Source organism: Haliotis rubra, unplaced genomic scaffold, assembly GCF_003918875.1.
Source record: "Haliotis rubra isolate DU_JTF1 unplaced genomic scaffold, ASM391887v1 Scf216, whole genome shotgun sequence".
Classification (NCBI taxonomy): Eukaryota; Metazoa; Mollusca; class Gastropoda; order Lepetellida; family Haliotidae; genus Haliotis; species Haliotis rubra.
The window spans coordinates 1,113,016-1,129,100 of NW_025766181.1; the positions used below are offsets into that span (position 1 = coordinate 1,113,016).

Genomic DNA, 16,085 nt, shown 5'->3' on the forward strand with positions numbered 1-16,085 from the left:
CCATATAGTTTTTTGTGGTTTATACGAAATTTGGAAGGTTAAAGGGGAGATAATGCAGGGAAAGGGGCTGGTAGCATGAGAGGCAGCATGGCGGGAAAAGCGGTCGTTCGTCTTGCCGCTGATCCGGGCTCGCTTCCCCGTATTTGCGCAATGTTTAAAGCCATTTTTTGGTATCTCCCGTCGTTACATTGTTGGTACATTGCCGAAAGCGGTGTAAAACCATACTCACTCACGCAGAGACTGATACTTGGGTAATGAGTGCTGTGATGAATTCCCAGGTAGGTTCTGTCTAACTGCGTAAGAGCACGCACTTCCATTGGGGCTGAGGGGTAGCCTTACTCACTGCACATCCATTACAAATATTAAATTGAGCCCTACTAGCAAGAGTGAGTGAGTGAGTGTGACTTAACGCCGCTTTGTGCAATATTCCAGCAATATCATGGCGGGGAACACCAGAAATGGGTTTCATACATTGTACCCATGTGGGGAATCGAACCCGGGTCTTCAGCTTGACGAGCGGACTTTTTAAGCTTTAGGCTACCCCACCGCTCCGATACTTTGGTAGGTGGACATACAAAATGTGACATACAGAAACATAACGGTCAAATATATTGACGGTCTGACTGTATGATATAGACTGAACGATATCGAAGTTCACGCAGTCGGCAGCAGAATCCATTTTCTGTAAAGATGCAGGCCTTCACCTCATTAAGACCATAGTGGGTGAGTGAGTATGGTTTTACGCCGCTTTTATCAATATTACAGCAACATCAAGGCGGAGGACACAAGGAATGGGCTTCACACATATGGGGAATTAAACCTGGGTCTTCGGCGTGACGAGTCAACCCTTTCACCAACATGCTAACCCATCGCCCCATTAAGGCCACAAATCATTAACGAACGACTTCGGCGAAAGCCATTCCATATATGAGAAAAGGATAAACCGGAGTTGCAATAACGTTACACATGTTCTATTTGTGATTACACTTTCTCAGTAAAGTACAGATTCTAGCATTTCTAGTGTATAGTTGGGTTGAGTTTCATCCGGGATTCGAATCCGCACTCACAGAGTCACACACTTAATTGCCAGCAAAGTCAGCGATCAAACCCACTCAGACATCGCGGCTTCCACAAACATGGACATCTAGTAGTCAAGACCCCTCTTGCAATAGCGTTGTTGCCCTTTTTGAGACTAATGTCTAAATAGAGCGCACCAGTGCCTCTTACTGAATATACATGTACACTGTAAACAGTTGAAACATTATTGCTTAGCGTACAACACTGCCTCATAACAATATACATTCTGAATATTTGTCCTGGCAGTTTAATATTGGCAGAAGAATCGCCTTTGCGGAGGGTCGATATTTACCACAACTCTACCAGAACTTTTGAAACCCAAGGCGTAATGGTGTACAAAGAATGGGTGTTCCATTTCTCACAGTACAACTTGTGAGTCCGTCAGGGAAAGCGGCGAAGTACACGGGCTGGATTGACTGGTCCGATCGTCCCTTTTGTCACTGGCTTGCCTTTACTTCTGGTCTGGTCTGCCGACTCTCCTCTGTTTGCTTGTCCTACCTGCTTTTAGAGGCAGAGGAATTTGACGTTCCTCTTGGAGATGAATGTGCCGTGTTTGGTGAGCTTCAATTGTGTCTGTTCAGAACAAAATGTCTCCTGAACACACAGACGTTTATCTATAGAAATATCTATTGGGATTCATTTTATGAATTATAAGATGTATTCAATATTGGTGTAACTATTAAGTATGGAAGAAAATAGACAATGTTACCAAAATTAATGCTAAAACGAATGGACGAAAATGGTCATTGGCAACTGAAATTATAAGATTCATCTGCATCTATGGTTTTAATTATGCACGGGATTTCCAGAATATTGTAAACACTGATTCATTTATTTCATAATTCACGCAAAGGATTTAAGATTGTAATACCCGGTCTCTTCTTTCCATGTTAAATGACCACACTAATTCAAATTTCTACTCCATTATTCAAATTACTTTTAAAATGGAATCATGCCTATAGATGATATATAATAATGATTTAGGACGATATGAATCACTTTTAAGGTTAGGTGAATTAAAAATCGTGAAGAAAACTAGTAGAAAAGATAGTATGCCTCGAAAATAAAACTTTTGTCCATTTTGTAAGAATATCTCAGACGATGCGTTACATTTCATGCTAGAATGTCCAATCTGTAATACGTTGCGACTAAAATATATGATAGATATTGAATATGTAAATAACTATTGCCTAATAAATCGTCTTCAAAATGCCTACCAAAATTTATAGCTCTTTATACAAACTTTATCAAAGAAGCTTTCATGTTACGTTGCTCATTACTGTAAATGTAAAAGTACGTATCTCCAAAATAGATGCTGTGACTATATGTTATACATATGCTGCTTTTGCAAACCTAACCACCTTGTATGTATATAGCTTGCATTCATATTGCACTTGGACCGGTGACTTTTATACTGAATAAATTCTTCTTCTACTGATGCATGTAATGTAACATGTCTAAAACGTTTAACTGTATTCCATTTCTATTGATAAAGCAGAAAGGATTCACCGTGCCACCACAATAAGGTAATACGATAATTGCATTGAAGCGGCCATACAATTTCCGAGTATCGTGCTGAGATTGAACCACAGACAATCTCATCCAAAGTCGGACGCTTTGTTCACATGATCAGGAGAGTGTACGGTTCTCCACCGGGAGCACAGCCCTTCTGACTCTCCGTGTAATGTAGAAGGCTGCAGTGTTAGGGAGTCACCATATTTTCTGGAAAGTTCTTGGTGGGTTTGACTAGGCAGCACTCCCAGTCCCGTTCGCTGCCGAGTCGAACCCAAATATCAAAAAGGACAAGGTCAGGTTTTTGGCATGAATGCTTGTTAGGCTGTATTTAGGCCTATTGAAAATAAGTTCAAAAGCAAGATTTTCCATGACGACATGTTCACGATCCTATCATGGTTGGACCTCGGGATCAAAGAGACAAACGTGGCGAAGGCGGTAATATAAGGACCAAGCATGGCCACCATGTCGCTTAAGATACGTACTGTGTCTGTGCCAGTGCTGGTCGTCAAGTGACACGGCGTTGGTCAGTCTCAATACACAATCAACAGTTCACAGTTACATTTTGTATGCATAAAATCATACACTTTTCAAGCCAAGCGACTTCATCCAAACGAAGGTCTCCGCAGGACTGCTCTTCTCCTAAACATACTGCACGTAAACTCGAGTCTGTGCGATTTGATACGTCACTTCGCTTGGTTAACATACATTTCTGTAACACCCAGCAGTACAGTCCCGTCAACAAAATCAACACAGACGTTGAGATTTCATCCAACATCCTTGGAGAGCCTTGTTGTCATTATGTTTTTGACTTGCTTCACAAGAAGATCACCAGACAAGTAAATGGGTGCAAAAGTGCATAGGACAATGCTGTCTCGAATAGCCTTTACCACAATCAAACCACGGCCTCCCATTTCAATTGATAAATATAACGACTGAGTTTCTTTGAGTGGCATATTTAGAAGTCTGTGAATAAGATATTAAGGGCAAACTTTATGGATGAACAACTTCTTTATTCGGGTGATAGGACGTTTCGATACAGATTCTTGTATCGTTGTCTCTGGACTCATAATTGCTTGACAACGATTCCAGAATCTGTATCGAAACGTCGCATCACCCGAATGAAGACATTGTTCATCCGTAAAGTTTGCCCTTATCTAATAACGACTGAGGAAACAGCAAAGGTTGTGGGCTCCTTTGTCTGACATGAGACTTCCGGTAAGTGGTTTATTGAGTGCTCTTAATTTCTTGTTTCGTCCAATCAACAATATCAACAGAATATGGGAGGACGGGTACAACATCGGTATTTATGGTTTGGACCTCGTTACGAGCGTTGAGCTCTGAGCTCACTTTTCTTACGTTTGCATTTGTATTCTGCCTGTGTCCTTTATACAGGCTTTCTGGAGTTCGTCCCTAACTTGCATCCCTAAGTAGGTATAGGCCTGAGTTTCCACAAGCTGGTCAGTAACTCCTCCCACAAGTACATTGACTGAAATGACGGTGGGGTAGTCTCGTGGTTAAAGCGTTAGCTCGTCACGCCGAATACCCGGGTTCGATTCTCCACATGGGTACAATGTCTAGTGTCCCCCGCCGTGATATTGGTTGAATATTGCTACAAGCGGCGTTAATCCATATTAACTCACTCGAGCCCGAACGACAAATAATACGTACTTCCTCAATGCTCGTAAGGTATCCCAACTCCACAACACACTAGTGTGACCAGTTAGCGTGACAATAAAGCTCAGTTTGTGTGACAAGGAAAACGGCACACGCTGTCACAATAACGTAACAGTTTACTTAACATACACAGCATACACCCGTAGAAGACACCCGGAGCAGAATACGTGTGTTGGTCGTCGTATATACCATGCTGTGAACAATATGGCCTGGCAAAACCAGCACAAGCCAGTGTTCAGTGCATGTAGCTGTCTGATATCGCTTGTTCTTTTATTACACGTCAAACGGAACTCTTGTGGACGTGAGTATTGATATTGCCTGTTTTGTCGATTGTATTGGTCTCAAATAACGCATTTGTGTTCACGTCTCGTTTGTTGCTCTCACAGGTAGCGTCTCTTACCCCGAGTATGTATCAGTTTCTGTCTGTGGCAGATTTGAGTGAAACCAATACACACATGTGGTCTCACCTTAGGCAAGTGAGTTTGTTCAAAATTGTCTCTGTTCACCCAGCAAGAAAATGGGTACCCGGTGGAAAAAGGTCATATGACTATAGCCTTCTAGCGCCTAACAGGCAGCTTGGGTTATCCGGGGTAATAGTGTGCTGTGCCTTGATTGTTAGCGTTATCAGCATACCTAGTGTGGAGTTTGGCGCTATATAAATGGACACATTATTATCATTATTATTATTATTATAGTGTAGGGTAATTACAGACTTGGTATGTAATCACTAAATAGGACATAGGATTGACAAAACTTTTTCCATGATTGTAAAAACCTGTTCTGCAAGCAGAGGTGAGGTGAAATGGGGTTTAACGTCGTACCTAAGAATATTTCGCTCATATGACGACGTGCATGCGTGTGTATGTGTGGCTGCTTGTACTAGCCCAGACTTAGCTGGTTTTATAGTGCTAGCTCACTGAGATACCATTCCGCAGTTAAGCATTAATACCCCACTCAGACACATTATACTGACTCCGAGCCGACCAGTCCTTGTTTGGCCCTTAATGCAGAACACCAGGCAAGGAGCACAAAGTACCACGCGACCTTCAGCTCCCGCCCGGGCGCTCTAACCACTACACCACGGAGGCGGTCTTTCAAAACAGAATCCATGGTACGACTTCAACTATAGGATAAACCGGTGTCAATGAATCATGTCCACACAGTGATGAATACATGTGTCACACGTCACAAATACAAACAAAGGCATGTCAATTCTCTTCATCTTACACACAAGAAAAATGTATATATGCTACGTGTGAAAGCAGAGAGCACCTGATGCCATTTTGTGGACTGTTCCTCAAATTTGGAAGCATGTCCACATATCTTCCACAAAGTATGTGGTGCCTGGTATTCCTACATGAATGCCTGTGTACAAAAGATACATGTAAGTTTTCATTGTAGCCATGACATGCGGTGGTGTTGAATACAAGTCCTTCACGAACTTGGAACAGAGGATGTACACGTTTAAAGGGGAAGTCTTCGATGACTACGACATGAGTACTGAGGGGGCATGGTATGGGGAGCCGGGATACAAGCTGCTGGAGTTTGCCCCTGGACTACAACATTGTGGAGGGAGGTACCCGGTCTGGGTTCAAGGTTTGATATGTGCAAACAGTACCCTACAACTACTTAAAGTAATACAGTCACCTTCCATATTTATTCTCAGGTTGTGACCTTTACCTTCGTATTTTTGGCACTTACTGTGTCATTTTTTGTATATTTTGCTCGCCTGTCTCCGTTTTGTCTGAAGTAATAAAATACCTGAACGTCGTTTCCCCACCAATGTTGTTTCGGATCCATGTCCGAACTGACTCATCCCAGATATCTACATATAAACGAGGTGAGATGAGGTGAGGTGAGGTGAGGTAAGGTGAAATTGGGTTTTACGTCGTGCTTGAGAATATGTCGCTCATATGACGACGTGCATGCGTGTGTATGTGGGGCTGCTTGTACTAGCTTAAGCTGGTTTTATAGTGCTAGCCCACTGAGATACCATGCCGCAGTGAAGCATGAATACCCCACTCAGACACATAATACTCAAGCACGACGTTAAACCCAATTTCACCTCACCTAACCTCACTAACTCCGAGCCGACCAGTCCTTGTTGTACCCATTAATGCCGAGCGCCAGGCAGGGACCAACAAGTACCATATTTTAACGTCTTTTGGTATGACGCAGTCGGGGATCGAACCCGCGACCTTCCGCTCTCCGGGCGGACGCTCTAACCACTACACCACGGAGGCGATCACATACAAATGAAGTCAGACTGAATTCAACAACTACCCATTAAATAATATACAATTATCAGCTCTATTATAGAATCAACTAGGTTTATAAAACCCAACAAAGTACTGCAAAACTGTCATAATGACAATATCAAAGAGTATTTTATACAAGAACGTTTCCATCATGACATTCACTAATCTGCTATCTGCATAAACATTTGCATATTTTGCCCGATATACAATTCATGTCATGTGCATTGGTACACAGAACCAACCACAAACTTCTGTAATTGATCATTAGTCTATGTAATCACGCATAACCCCTTCTATAGCAGTCCTGAGTGAGTGAGTGAGTGAGTGAGTGAGTGCGTAAGTTAATTATTAGCGTCACAATATACCAGCCGTGAAGATATAACAGAGAAAGAACAATCTACCCACCAACATTTGTCAGAGTGTAATTCAAGCAACTTTTAAAGTATGAATCAAACCCCGTTGTTTGGAACTTATGGTTGTCTCGAAATAAGAACTGTCTCTACGTGTGGTTGAGACAATATTTTGCTGTTGCATCCTACCTAGGATAACTCAAAGAATGTCCGCAGTCCCTTAAACTTCGACACAACAGTGTATGACATCATTGTGTTTACATTCCTGTAGTTATGCTTCCAAGACGCTTAACAGTGAAACCTCACTCCAGGTAAACATGGCGGAGACTCCCAAGGTCAACACCAGCTGACCATGTGCATGCAGTATTTTTGGGACGACTGCTATAGGACATGGACAATCGATGCGATGTCGTGTGAAGACCAAACAATCTACAAGCTGACCAAGCCTCCGACAGATAAGATTGTTTACTGTGTTGGTAAGTTTGCAATGTTATTGTACAGCCACAACCATAAACCAACAATATTATATTTTTGGTGAGTGTGCACGTGATGAACATGAAGTTGAAATATGACATTGTCGTTCATGAGAACACTAAAGGTACGTGGAAGCTATAATTCGGCGTTGTGTCGTCATCGCTCTGGAGTATGTTTCGCTCTGGTGTGGATAGTGCAGGATACGCTGATCTTTCGAAGAACACCTGATATCACGACTGTTTGATAGTGTTTTATAAACATATGATCCTAATGAAGTTGGAATCGTAAATTGACTTTGCTTTTAGAAATTAGATTTTCTGAGTATTCAAATATTTTGTCGAAATGAAACATCGATATTTTCAGTACATTACGTCAACCACTCTACATGAAAAGAATTGTTTGTTTTGTCATGGTCGCTTACTGTATATTACGTAAACGTAAACGATTACACCGAACTACGGTTATAACGAAATAAACTTAGTGGTGCCTTAAAGTTCGTTATAACCGTAGTTAATTGTATATACAATCATGTTATCATACGGTTAGAATTACTGTAGCTGACATTTGAATTGGATGGATGGATGTTTACCGATATACCGTTAATATACCGATAAACTCAACTAGGTTAATAAAACCCAGCAAAGTACTGCCAGATTATCATAATGACAATATGAAAGTGTATTTTATATAAAAACGTTTGTATATGGGTGTATAGGTGTGTGCACATTGATGTATGCAAGACTGAATGTGTTGTGTGTAGAACGTTCATGTTATAAATACTGCTTCCTCCAACACTATGTCTGCTTAGTGCTGCTCTATCTACAGCTGCTACTAACACTATTCCTAATGCATGTGCTGCTGCTGTTTCTTGCTGCTACCTCTTTTGCAACAAGTACTCTACGTAATTGTAATAATACTTTTAGGTATTTCCTCTTTGCAAATGACTGCGCATTCACTTATTGATTTTTAAGCTGAACTCGTAGTTCCATTATCTGTATTACTCTTGTAAGGTTTTAATGTTAAGTACGTTGTTAGAAGAATACCGGCAAAGTTAACACTATTTGTCAAGGTACATCTTCATAACATTTCTCATCAAACTTCATCATTTGATTGTAAATGAAATATTAATATACTCAAAGAACTTAGTTAAGCACCCACTGACATATCTAACGATTGAATGAGCCCCGATGGTAACCCTTTGGAGCATATCTGGGACATGGTTGTCGTCGTGTGCAACAAAGGTCCTCCTGTACAGAACCTGTCCTAATTGGAAGCTGCCTTTCAAGAGGAACGGCGTTGATTGCCCCTTCAGAGGATCAGGAGGCTGACAGGGGGTATGAGGAGGTGAGTGCTGGCTGTCACACGGTCACATGAAGGTTACACTCGGTATGGACCTTAAATTGTGTAAGACACGCAAAATGACATTTTGAAAGTTCACATTCACCAATAAATTCAACATTAAACATCCCAGGGTCATACTTGTACAGACAGTTCTGCATGAAAATCAGTGTTTTTAAATGAACAATTATCATCTTAAATCAACACGGATTCCAATCATTTTGTCAAAGGATCATATGGGTCACCATGAGAAGTTTCATGTACGTGTTGAAAACGTATCATTGCAAAAAAACATGGGGTGCTTAATTAAGTTCTTTGTGTATATCAAATGAATAATTATTTCAAGCAAGCTCCTTACTTCATGTGTATCATTCACTTGTAAAAAGCGGAATCTCTGATATTCAACACAATAGTCTCAATTCAAAGTGAACAACTGGATTTTCTTAATCATCGATCACTTGATTGTCTGGTTGGTTTACAAGCCGTCCTCGTTTGTCAGGAGTATGTTCGGAGTCGGTCTGTGAATACTTACTTTATAAGCAAATGTGTATATTTTTCGAAAAACAACACGTCTTTTCTGAGGTTTTATATATACGTTGCTTACATCCATTCAGCTACGTGTTTTCTGCATTCACGAGCATGTTAAGCATAGCACACTGAAAGGACACCATCGTTCCGTAACGTACAAGTCAGGGTTCAAATGTATACTCAGTAACAGTCTTCCACTACCTTGAATTAAATCTGTTGGTGGTCACGACATATATATCCCCTGCGTCCTGTTTGTGATACCTGTGATTTCTAAAGAGGTAGCTGGGTGGTTTTCAATATAGACAGACATGTAATGAATCATGCACATAGAATAACAGAGTAGAAACAACACATGCTGTGAAGGTAACCCTTGCCATAGGAGTCCGGAAGGTCGTGCCGGAATACGGAATAGACAGGTGCCGGATTAGACAATGTTGTAATGATCATAATAGCATTGTAAACTAGCGGGACCAAAAGTTTATGCCGGTTGTGACTGTATGCCGGATTAGACAGGGGCCGGTGTTGGCAGGTTTCACTGTATATGTCTAACCTGCATATATCCCACCTCCTCGTCCATATCAGCCACGTGAACAGAGTAAATGTATTAGACATGCTTTTACCTGTAACATGAACTCCCATGTCGTGTACCAGATAATGGCGTTGTCATGTTACGTCGGACCTTTGAATCTGTACGCATGGATCATCGGTTATGCAGGTCTATAACTATGCCTTTTTCTCATGTAACAATTTTATACAGATTCAAGCTCATATCTGTCATGCAATTGCTGTTCAGTACTGTTTATGTTTTTCCTACAATGACATAAGATACTGACTGGCTCTTTGTGAACGTTGCTCTCAACCCAACAGGGAAGCTGGCTGCTTGACCCGTAAACATTGTTGGACGGGTAATCAATACCTACCCTTTCGTGCAGACTGCAATTGTGCTGTTACCAATGTTCCACACGGGTGGGCACCACACAACAGTCAACGTGGATTCGCCACGATAACATGGCACGACAGGAACGACTGATCTGTTTGCTACCTGAGTCAGTAGTTACAATGGACAATATCTTCCCATCAACTATGACAGTGAGAATATTGTGTATCAGCGTTCTGTTCCTTGTTGTAGGTAAGTAGTGTCACGCCATGTATTCGCTAGTCATTTCGGGATGAAAATAGCAAAACAATTTAAAATACATGCGTTTTAATAAGAATACATTCCGTTAATCAACATAAAAGACAAAGAGGTTATTTGTATCAATCAAGGACACGGTGTACGCCTTTACGAAGACAACAGTGCCCAGATTAACAATCATACGTCACAGGACACTCACTCCTAATCATAGGCGGATCCAGAAGGGGGGTGCAGGGTGCGCGCACCCCTTTGTTCTGAACTTTTATTAAATGACCATTGATATTCGGGTGAAAATGAAATGTGCACCCTCCCTTTTCTCAATAGTATGCACCCCCCTTTCTAAAAATGTTGTATCCGCCCCTGCTAATTATCCCGAAACGGTTGACAGAACCAACGATGGAACTGATATTGCTAATCTCATTCGTTCTTTTACGACCGCCTCCATGGTGTAGTGGTTAGAGCGTCCGTCCGGAGAACGGAAGGTCGCGGGTTCGATCCCCGACCGCGTCATACCAAAAGACGTTAAAATATGGTACTTGTTGGTCCCTGCCTGGCGCTCGGCATTAATGGGTACAACAAGGACTGGTCGGCTCGGAGTTAGTAAAATGTGTCTGAGTGGGGTATTCATGCTTCACTGCGGCATGGTATCTCAGTGGGCTAGCACTATAAAACCAGCTTAAGTCTGGGCTAGTACAAGAAGCCGCACATACACATACACACGCATGCACCTCGTCATATGAGCGAAATATAATTCAGCACGACGTTAAACCCAATTTCACCTCACCTCACCTCACCTCACCTCACTGTTCTTTTACACAATGTACATAAAGACAATGGCGTCTATTTTAAAACTTCAGCGACTTCCTGTGAATGAGACTTAAATTTGCAAAATGATTATAACTGGATTTCACTGATGTCTTCAATGAACATAGAATGCCCAGTACGCCAGCCGTTGGTTCAGTGCCCTGTTTACAGCTTCCGACCCCTGCGTGGACCACAAGTACATCTACGACAACGGGGGACGCAGCCCTAAATGTCCCTACCAGCCGGAGGAGTGTGACCGCTACATCACGGAGAACTGGTACCAGGTGGTCAACTACCATGGGGCTCTGGAGATGCCGACATCCCACGTGGACATCAACAGCTGCGGCCAGAACATACTTTGACAATTTTACTTCAGACTATATTCATTTTTGTCAACAGAACCATAAGTATATATATATATATATGGGGATCAAATATGTGGGATCAAATTTGGTTTAAATATCTAAGCTTATTGTAATCATGGATCCTAGGTTTCAGTATGTCACTGCATCTTGTGGATCCCATACCTGCTATTGACAGGTGTTGTGTACTTGTCAGTGACGTTTTCCATGATTTGCAAAATGGTTGATTGGTGCCAGGAAAACCATTTTTATGGTTACTCATGTATCAAGTACATAAGGTTAGATTAAAGTGACTGTTTGCCTAAAGAGGGGTTATCATAATATTATCTATCCAGTTTTAAATGGATGCAATTCAAATCATAAATCTACGTTTAAGTAAACTTGTGAATTCTTGTGATCCTTAGCAAGGTGTGAGTAGTTATATAATCCCTCAGAATATCAAATGGTTTGTCCCTAAGGCAGAACACTTGTATATATAATGTTTTCAGGTAGGACAAGTGAAACACATTTAGAAATAAGAAGATGTGACATTTGTAGTTTACATTTATTCATTTAACAATTTATACTCATTGATTTGATTCACTCAGGAACCCTTCCCTCTGTCTCAGACGACATCGTGGACATGACTGTTTGTGTCAGTTTCTACGACGAACCCTGCGAAAAGCAAGTTACAATCCAGGTGAAAAAATGTGGTGATTTCTATGTTTACTGCCTTATGAAGATGGGCGGCTGTCCTGAGAGATGCTCCAACAAAATGCTTACAAGTACCTAAAACAGTGGAAAGATTTTTTTATAAGTGACTCCATGACCGCAAGAAAAATATTGTCCATTACGTAAACCTTAAGGGTGTGTTTGCAGTGAAAATGACTCCACCCCTCTTGCCCCGTCCCCCTAGCCCCTACTAATTAGTACCTGTAGCCCCACACCTGGCTGTTCTGTTAGCTGTACTCACTCCCCTGTAACTGGATTAACTGCTACTATTAATTAACTCGTTAGATCAGGTGTTGGTTGCTAGTAGGTGACTAAGGGTACTTGGTATAGATAATAGAGAATCACGGCTCAGTGATCATTATTGATCAGTAGATGATCACTGTTGCTAACAATTGACAAAACAAATATGAAGATTCTATATTTGTTTACATTCACAAATATATTCATTCCGGTCTTGACACATTGTCTGAATGCAGAGTAAGATCAGTTGTTTTTACGCACCATACATATACTCTCCCAAAAGAAACGCATCATGAAAATAGCAACTTCATGTAGCAATGAATAAAAACGTGATTCAGTTTACAAAAGGTTTTGCTCTGTTTATGAGTCCTATGGTGTTTATGTTTTGAAACATCACAACAAAACGCACCATCCGTAAAATACCCGTATTTAACAGCATGATTTTCAATTTCGGCGTGTAGTGTCACAGAATACACAATTCACATGCAATGCAAGCGAAAGTTGGGGATCAGATAGTCTCAATGATGGGTATAAAAGGTTGATCGCTGTCTGTCGATTATTCACTGTATTTGGAATATTGTTGACGAACGCAAAATGCCACGTCTAAGTGAAGCCAACCGTCATATCGCCATTGGTTTGCTTGAAGCTGGCCAGTCTCAACGTGCAGTTGCCCGACGCATGAATGTTCACCAAAGCACCATTTCACGGCTCTGGGAGAGATATCGCCGGCAGAATGCGGTAGCAGATGCCCCTCGTAGTGGGCGACCTCGAGCGACCACTGCGGCGCAGGATCGCTACATCCGGGTACATCACCTGCGTCATCGAACAGCTACGGCGACCAGTACCGCTCGACAAATACCCGGATTGAGGAGGCTTTCTGCACAGACCGTCAGGAACAGGTTGAGAGAGGCTGGTTTACGTGCCAGAAGACCTTATTTTGGCCCTGTGCTTCGACAACAACATCGTCGACATCGAGTTCAATGGTGCACCAACGTTCAGGCCTGGAACCTACCGAATTGGCGTAGAATCTGGTTCAGTGATGAATCACGATTTCTATTGGAACGACGCGATGGAAGAATGCGGATGTACAGACGTCGACGTGAACGTTTCGCCGACGCTTGCGTTCCCCAGGTGGACAGATTCGGCCGGGGCGGTGTTATGATGTGGGGAGCGATCACCTGCCGTAGGAGAAGTTATCTGGTGATGATCCAGGGCAACCTGACAGCTCAACGGTACTGTGACGAAATCCTACGCCCACACCTCCTTCCAATCATTGATCGCCGGAGGGAGTTGTTTCAACAGGACAATGCCAGGCCCCACACAACAGGTCACACTAGAGACTTCCTCCAGAACCACAACATCAATGTGCTCCCCTGGCCCTCAAGATCACCGGACTTAAACCCGAACATCTGTGGGATGCCCTGGACAGACGGGTGCGACGCCATAACCCTCAGCCCCAGACACTTCAGCAACTCGCACAGGCACTACAGGCAGAGTGGGCTGCGATTGGGCAACACGAGATTCTGAGACTTATTCGTTCGATGCCGAGGCGATGCCGTGCAGTTCTGGATGCCCACGGTGGTCACACGAGGTATTGACTTCAGCGCCACCACACGTCTCCATGTGACACTCAAACTGACTGAGTTGGTGCCAAAGACGGATAAGTCTGCATTCCCAGGGTGCAATTTAGCTATATTTCATTGACTCATAAAGCCTACAAGATGTTTCAAAATAAACATAAAAATACAGATGAAATTCCTATATGCGTTTCTTTTTGGGGAGAGTATATTATCCATCATATGTCCAATGGCACACAGGTATGAGTCAAGATTTCTTTATACAGCAGATGAAGGAATAATTAGGAAATTCACCGTATAGTCTCCATATCTAAAATCACTTTGCAAGTTATGTTGTCAAAGACGTGCAGAAAGGTTCAGTTTTTTACTATTTCTATTTCCTCTGGGGAAAGTCAGAACAAACAGAAACAATTCAAACAACCTGTCGGTGAATGTCTCAAATCGTCCCAAGGAACAATATGAGCATACTTTAAGATGAATAGCCAACTGTTCCCTTATCATAAATATTATATACCTTTAATAGGTATTATGTTTTGAAAAAAATGGAATGTTAATATCCTTTTAATGACAGTTTAAGAATACTCGATGCACCAAAGGAGATGGAACTGCTGCGTGGAGCGACCTATTTATGAGATAATGGTAAATGATTCCAGACATATTCAGCTACATAAGCACTCATATATCATGTTATACCTAAACATTTTGCAAACTGATGGTTGAGCATGATGGTAATAGTCCATCTGTGTCGATAGTTCCTGTTTAATAGTTATTAGTCATACTTCCATAATGATCAGATTCGATCATAGAATTTAAATCATTCATTCAAATCACTATACATCAACATGCAGCTCTGGTTTTCAAGACACAGGGAAGCAGGTCTGGATGTTTTAAAAATATCAAAACTAAATCAATGTATAGAATAATATCAATCCAATGTTCACAAAATTCAATTTTTATTCTGTATTTAATGTAGAATAATTTTTACAATTACATTATTTTGATACAATACGGTGTTTTCTTTTGGTCTAGGTTCGACCCGTCTGCGAGTAGAAGTTAAACAGTCACCTGAAAAAGGAGCCTGTCCTTATAAGGAGTCTGGAATATAATCTGGCCTACATGTGGTCGGTTGTTCGTTCATTACACATGTCAATAATACATGTATGTTGAAGAGAAATGTATTTGCATATATTTGCATATATCCATATATTTCAACGTACTGAATGTCCATATTCTACTCATGTTATCGATCAGTGTAATATTGTAATAAATACATTCAAATAGCACCTGAAGTACATCTTTCTTGAGCTGGAAAAGTTTAATTCAGATTACTTGCTGATGTCACTGGTCATGATTAGTTTGAAAATGCGAGGCTTAGATTTTATTTGTACCTTGCTCAATGATTTTCTACTCAGTATACACTGCATAAATATGGGGTAGGTTTTCCCAGAAACTGCGGAAGTGATATGAAAGTTTGCATTCTTGTCTAAAAGATGCTGCGAAGAGAGCGAATGGTGGGGGTAGCCTAGTGGTTAAATTGTTGGCTCGTCACGCCGAAGACCCGGGATCGATTCCCCAGGTGGGTACAATTTGTGAGGCCCATTCCTGCTGTTCCCCGCGTGATATTGCTGTAATATTGCTAAAAGCGGCGTTAAGCCATACTCACGCTCTGTAAAGACTGAGTCCGAAATTTGGTACCGTACGACTGGTTTTACACGGTTACGGCCCTTCATCCATATTATGTTAGGGCGTCAGCAATGGGGCCAAGGTTCCCCAGAAACTACTGTAGTAACTGAAACTTTGCAGTCGTATCTGTTGGGAGTGAGTAAGTGAGTTGAGTTTTACGACGCACTCAGCAATATTCCAGCTATATGGTGGCGGTCTCTAAATAATCGAGTCTGGACCAGACAATCCAGTGAACAACATCATGAGCATCGATCTGCGCAATTGGGAACCGATGACATGTGTCAACCAGGTCAGCGAGCCTGACCACCCGATCCCGTTAGTTGCCTCTTACGACAAGCATGGGTTACTGAAGGCCAATA

General features: G+C 41.8%; 1 long non-coding RNA gene across 1 annotated transcript; it reads left to right on the top strand.

Moving 5' to 3' along the window:
* The first annotated feature begins 11,838 nt into the window (after positions 1–11,838).
* On the top strand, positions 11,839–15,265 carry LOC124276963. Its single transcript, XR_006898704.1, has 3 exons — positions 11,839–12,194; positions 14,615–14,682; positions 15,073–15,265. It is a non-coding gene; the product is annotated as an uncharacterized LOC124276963 (long non-coding RNA).
* Positions 15,266–16,085: the final 820 nt, after the last annotated feature.